This window comes from Danio rerio, chromosome 3 (assembly GCF_049306965.1).
Source record: "Danio rerio strain Tuebingen ecotype United States chromosome 3, GRCz12tu, whole genome shotgun sequence".
NCBI classification, from domain to species: Eukaryota; Metazoa; Chordata; class Actinopteri; order Cypriniformes; family Danionidae; genus Danio; species Danio rerio.
Window position 1 is genome coordinate 63264733 of NC_133178.1, and position 7059 is coordinate 63271791.

At 31.1% G+C, this 7059-nt stretch overlaps 1 non-coding gene across 1 annotated transcript; it reads right to left on the reverse strand.

The window, feature by feature from the left end:
* Positions 1 to 4042: 4042 nt before the first annotated feature.
* Positions 4043 to 4124, reverse strand: mir7132 (microRNA mir-7132). Its single transcript, NR_161931.1, has one exon. It is a non-coding gene; the product is annotated as a microRNA mir-7132 (primary transcript).
* Positions 4125 to 7059: the final 2935 nt, after the last annotated feature.

The window sequence follows — 7059 nt, forward strand, 5'->3', positions numbered from 1 at the left end:
CCGCTTTCGGTGTGAACGTACGGTAAGAGAACAAACCAGTGAGTGAAACACAAAATATGCATAGCAGGGGACCACAAGGACCAGGATTGAGCAGCGCTGCTTTATATTGTTCCAGACCAGTACGACTTTTTTATTCTGTGAAACACACAAGGCAAAGAGTCTCTTTGCTAATATTAGTCAGAAATCTGAATTTTCTTCTCAAATTAAATTAGCATTGAGGCCCATTTCCTCCTCAGGATAGCATCTTTAAAAAAAAAAAAGTATTAATGAATTTTAAAAAAAGGCCGCACGGTGGCTCAGTGGTTAGCCATACCTGCCAACACTCATGTTTTTCCCGGGAGTCTCCCTTATTTCAGACCCATTACCCGTATTGTTCTGTCTCCCGGAAAACTCCCGGAATTCTGCGCACCAAACTCAACGCGAAACCATCTCCATACCTGCTCCCCACTCTTCAGTTTACGCTCACCTCCAAACTCCCCCACCCCCTGGTCTCCTGGATATTATGAACCAAATGTTGGCAGGGATGTGTTGTCACATTACAGCAAGAAGCTCACTAGTTCGAGTCCCGGCTGGGCCAGTTGGCATCTCTCTGTGGAGTTTGCATGTTCTCCCCGTGTTGGTGTGGGTTTCCTCCGGGTGCTCCTGTTTTCTCCACAGTCCAAAGACATGCGCTATAGGGGAATTGAATAAACTAAATTGTCCGTCGTGTATGAGTGTGTGTGAATGTGAGTGTGTATGGGTGTTTCTCAGTACTGAGTCGCTGCATAAAACATATGCTGGAATAGTTGGTGGTTCATTCAACTGTGGTGACCTCTGAAATAGAACCGAAGGGAAGTGAATGAACTAATGCAGTGTTTCTCAACCATGTTCCTGGAGAACCACCAGCACTCCATGTTTTGGATGTCTCCTTTGTCTGTCACACTCATTACAGGTCTTTCAGTGTCTTCTAATGAGCTGATGATCTGAATCAGGTGTGTTTGGTTAAGGAGACATGGAAAATGTGCAGAGCCGGTGGTTCTCCTGGAACATGGTTGAGAAACACTGAACTAATGGACCATTGTTTTGAAGTACTGATTTTCCTTTATGATTAAACAAAATCTTTAACATTTTAAATGAGTGGCACATGTTAAGGAAACAAAAGTTGATTATGAGACGGTAAATGCGTGTTGATTTGCATCATAAATGTTTACGCCAATGCATACAACAACAACAACAAAAGCTGTAAGTGAACCATGTACTGTGAATAACTCTCATGAATCATCCAACAAAACAGAGGGAACAAATCTCGTCTGTGTGTCTGATCCGTCGCTCTTTTTCAGTGTTGTATTTTTTTTTTTGTTTAGTTTTTTACATTTGTGTGCTGTTACTAACATCTGGTGTAGAAGACCATACAATTATAAAAACTCATTTTTGCAACACCAAGTCAGTTACACTGCACCAAAAAGCTTCTTGTTTCAAGTCCACTTATCTAAAAATTCTTAAATCAAGAAGCATTTTCTAGACTAGCAAAAACATTGGTCTCATTCACTAACCATGCGTAGGCACAAATGTATGCGTACGGACATTTTCACAAACAAATCATACTAAATTTCATACTAAAATGTATGAAAAAACAAGCGATACCACACATATGCAACAATCTTGCACCCCTGGGGCCTTATAGACATGTTTAAAGAACCCTACATTCAAACTACAATTTGGAGGCATCTGTGAGTGTGTCTTTAGAGAGCGGACTAATGTGTTCTCTGAGAGTGATGAATGAATGTTCAGGCCCCGATCACACCTAATGCGTTCTTTTGCGGCGAGAGGCGCCTTTTAAAACTGTTTTCTATTGGCATCTAGTGTTTTCTGCGTTGTGTTTATGTGCCCGATACTTGTACTCGCTTTTTGACAGAATGCTCTGTGCGCATGCAGCTGAAAAAAACTCAACTCTGCCCAGAAAAGGCACCTCAGGAATATTATTTTTTTTTTAGACAAGAGGTGTCTTTTTAAACTTCTTTTCTATTGGCAATAATGGTTTCAACACAGGCTCATTGTAAAAACAAAGCCCTGCATAAGTTTCTGAAAAGAACGAATTATGTAGCAAGAACTACGCATGGCTGCATTTAGTCTTTTTAAAGAAACATAAAATCCCATAAAATAACAAAAGTTAAATTACAAAACTTTACCAGAAATTTACATTTAAGTAAATTTCTGTAATTTAACGGTCGTTATTTTGCAGAAAATTTCTGTAATTTAATGGCTGTTATTTTACAGTAAATTCCTGTAATTTAACGGTCGTTATTTTGCAGAAAATTTCTGTTATTTAATGGCTGTTATTTTACAGTAAATTCCTGTAATTTAACAGTTGTTATTTTACAGTAAATTCCTGTAATTTAACAGTTGTTATTTTACAGTAAATTCCTGTAATTTAACAGTTGTTATTTTACAGTAAATTCCTGTAATTTAACGGTCATTATTTTACAGTAAATTTCTGTAATTTAACAGTCGTTATTTTACAGTAAATTCCTGTAATTTAACAGTCGTTATTTTACAGTAAATTCCTGTAATTTAACAGTCGTTATTTTACAGTAAATTTCTGTAATTTAACGGTCGTTATTTTACAGTAAATTCCTGTAATTTAATGCCCATTATTTTACAGTAAATTCCTGTAATTTAACGGTCATTATTTTACAGAAATTTTGTGTAATTTAATGGCTGTTATTTTACAGTAAATTCCTGTAATTTAACAGTCGTTATTTTACAGTAAATTACTGTAATTTAACGGTCATTATTTTACAGTAAATTTCTGTAATTTAATGGCTGTCATTTTACAGTAAATTCCTGTAATTTAACAGTCGTTATTTTACAGTAAATTCCTGTAATTTAACAGTCGTTATTTTACAGTAAGTTTCTGTAATTTAATGGTCGTTATTTTTCAGTAAGTTTCTTTTATTTAACCGTCAATTTTTTTACAGTAAATTCCTGTAATTTAACGGTCATTATTTTACAGAAATTTTGTGTAATTTAATGGCTGTTATTTTACAGTACATTTCTGTAATTTAACAGTTGTTATTTTTCAGTAAGTGTCTTTTATTTAATCGCCATTTTTTACAGTAAATTCCTGTAATTTAACGGTCATTATTTTACAGTAAATTTCTGTAATTTAATGGCTGTTATTTTACAGTACATTTCTGTAATTTAACAGTTGTTATTTTACAGTAAATTTCTTTTATTTAATGGTTGTTATTATGCAGTAAATTTCTGTAATATAATGGTCGTTATTTTACAGTAAATTTCTGTAATTTAACGTTCGTTATTTTACAGTAAATTTATGTAATTTAACGGTCGTTATTTTACAGTAAGTTTCTTTTATTTAATGGTTGTTTTTTTCAGTAAGTTTCTGTTATTTAATGGCTGTTGTTTTACAGTAAATTTCTGTAATTTAATGTCCGTTATTTTATAGTAAATTTTTTCAAATGTTCGTATAAATATGAAAACCTACGCAATTATTAGTGAATGAGACTCACTGTCTTGTTTTTAGAAATAATTGTGTTTTTCTTTAAACAAGCAAAATAATCTGCCAACAGGGATAAGCAAAATATCAGTTTTACTATAAGATGATTTTTGCTTACCCTGTTGGGAGATTATTTTGCTTGTTTTAAAGATAAACTCACTTAAATTTGCCTCATTATTTCTGAAAACGAAAGTTGCTGTTCCTCATCTGTGTGAAACGCCTCACACTTCGCTCTGTTATCTTCATTTTCCACGTCTCTTTATGCTCCTCGATTTACATCAGTTTCCCAGTGCCTCACTACGGCAAGCTCCTGTATTTCTGCTGTAGTGCAAATAAGCTTAGAATTTACGGAAGACTTTGTTTTTCTTGGCAAAAATGTATCTGCTGTTGCTTTGCAATCTTATTTTTGTAAATAAACACGGGTGATTTTGCTTCATGCTGCGCAGTTGAATCTTTATTGGCAAAAAAACAAGAATGTGTGTACAGAAATCTGCCGTCAGTAAATGATGTAGTCGTCAGTGGTCTTCGGTTTTAAAGGGCGAGTCGGTTGAAGACCCTTTACTTGCTCTAAACTCCTCAGGTTTAATCATCACACTGAGGAGCTTAGACCAAGTCAAGGGACCCAAACTATTCATATTTCTGGGTCACATTTTGCACCAAAATAACTTTTTTGTATATACTGTTTACATTTAAATAAACATATTAAAAAGAAAGTATTTATTTCCCCAATAAAAAAATAACTTAATTGTTAAAGACATGGAAACTATTGCAAATTGATGGTTAGCAATAATATATATATATATATATATATATATATATATATATATATATATATATATATATATATATATATATATATATATATATATATACTGTTTACATTTTGTATATACTGTTTACATTTAAATAAACATATTAAAAAGAAAGTATTTATTTCCCCAATAAAAAAATAACTTAATTGTTAAAGACATGGAAACTATTGCAAATTGATGGTTAGCAATAATATATATATATATATATATATATATATATATATATATATATATATATATATATATATATATATATATATATATATATGTATATATATATATATATATATATATATATATATATATATATATATATATATATATATATATATATATATATATATATAATTATATAATTATTTAAAAATCCATCAAAAAATTGACAGTGAAGTAATATAATGTACACACGAATAGATTTTTTTTTTCATTTTATTTTATTATACACTCTAAAAATGTCAGGTTATTTGACCCAATTCACGGTGTAATAGGGACAAACCTAGCAACTTTTAAAAAAATTATTATTATTTAATAAATAGGACCAAATTTAACTCAATGTTTGGTTTAGTATATATTTTACCCAATTTGGGTTTAAATAAGCCTGCATTCCATATTTATTTTATTTTACACTAAAAAAATGCCAGCTCATTTTAACTCAATTCTGGGTGTAATATGAGCTAACCTAACTTATGTGTTAATGTTTAAAATTAAATTAATATGATCAAACTTAACTTACGTTTAAATAACCCAGCATTTAATATTTTTGTATTTTATTTTACTTTCAAAATGCTGGGTTATTTCAACCTAATAGTGTAATAGGGACTAACCCAACGGTTGGGTAAATTTTTTAAAAATTAAATAAGACCAAATTTACCCCAATGTTTGGTTTAGTCCATGTTTTGTCCAGTTTAAGTTAAATAACCCAGCAATTTTTTATTTTATTTTATTTTGAGTGTATTTATTTTTATTTTGAGTGTAATGTGGACTAATCCAACTGCAGGGTTAATTTTTTGGGTTAAATTAGATCTTTTTAATTTGATTTAATGTTTGGCTCAGTTCATATTTTATCTTATTCAGGATTAAATAATCAATTGATTTATTTCATTTTGTTTTACTTTGCACTCTAAAAATGCTGGGTTACTTCAACCTAATTGTGGGTGTAATAGAGACTAACTCAACGGTTGGGTAAATTTTTTTGTATTAAATGAACAGGACTAAATTTAACCCAATGTTTGGTTTACTACATATTTTACTTAATTTGGGTTTAAATAACTCAGCAATTTTAATTTATTTCATTTTCTTTTATTTTTCACTCTAAAATCTGCTGGGTTATTGCAGTCCATTTCTGGGATTGTAATAATGACTAACCCCACTGCTGGGTTATAATTATAATTTTTTTACTTAAACGAATATTACCAAATTTAACACAAATGTTTTGTTTAGTTCATATTTAAATAAGCCATTCTTTTATTTTATTTTATTTCTTTTTTTTTATTATTATTATTTATTTATTTTACGCTAAGAAATGCCAGGGTATTTCACCCCAACCCTGGGTGCAATAGGACTAACTCAACTACTGGGCTATAACTATATATTTTTTAATTGAACCAATAGGACCAAATTCAACCCAATGTTTGGTTTAGTTTATATTTAAATAACCCTTAATTTTATTTCATTTTTATTATTATTATTATTATTTATTTTTATTTTACGCTATAGAAATGCCAGATTATATCACCCCAATTCTGGGTGTAATAGGGACTAACTCAACTGCTGGGTTATTGTTTTATATTAAATTATTTAATTTACTTTTTTATTTTATTTTTTGCTCTATGCAAATGATCTCACAACCATCTCAAAGTCTGCATTTCCCTAAAGTAAAGGTTAAAATATCGTAGATTTGAAAGTAATAAAATATATATATATAATTGGAATGATATAGATGATTTATCTGCCTGTCTTTGTGTTTTAACAAACTGCATCAATGACTTGATCATGAAAGGAGATTTATTAAAAATGTCTTGTTTTCTCTTCCTTTTTTTTTTTTTTTGCATTTCTGATTTGTGTCGAGAAAATCACTGCCTTTAAAATGCTCTGCTAATGAACATTGTACTGAAAAATATTCAGTTTTCAATGTTTTACAGAAGAAAGTTAAAAAAACATACTTTTTTTGGACATTTTACACATAAGAGCTAAAAAAATTAATCAAATTCAAGAGTATGCAGATTTGTAAAACCATCTTCTTTACCAGATTTCATAAATCTCACCCACACATTACAGGAAAGGTCATTTACTGCCAGCCCATTGCGAAAGATCCTTACATTTCTTAAAAAGATTGATGGTTTAATGAGCATCAGCAAACGCAAGTCATACCTGTGGGTGTTTTCCAGCGCTGTGTTATCTGAGTGTCATCCGCAGACAGCTGTGTGTTTAAACCCGACTCAAAGAGGAACTAGACACACAGCGTTTGCAGGTCACTTCCCGCTTTTGGCCTCAGGAAACAATACACCGTGTATCTACTGTTGGCCTGAAAGGGGAAATACTCACCGTTTGTGTGTATTAAGGGTCAACTGTGTGTGTATTTAGTGCAAAGATGGTTTGGGAAACGTTGATACAGAGACCTGCATGACTTGCTTTTCTTCACTAAAATGTAAAGAGATGTAGATAGTAAAATTAAAATAAATGATTTGGGCTTTAAAGATACAAAACAAGCACCTTAACTTTAGTTCTTATCACATACACGTTAGATTACTT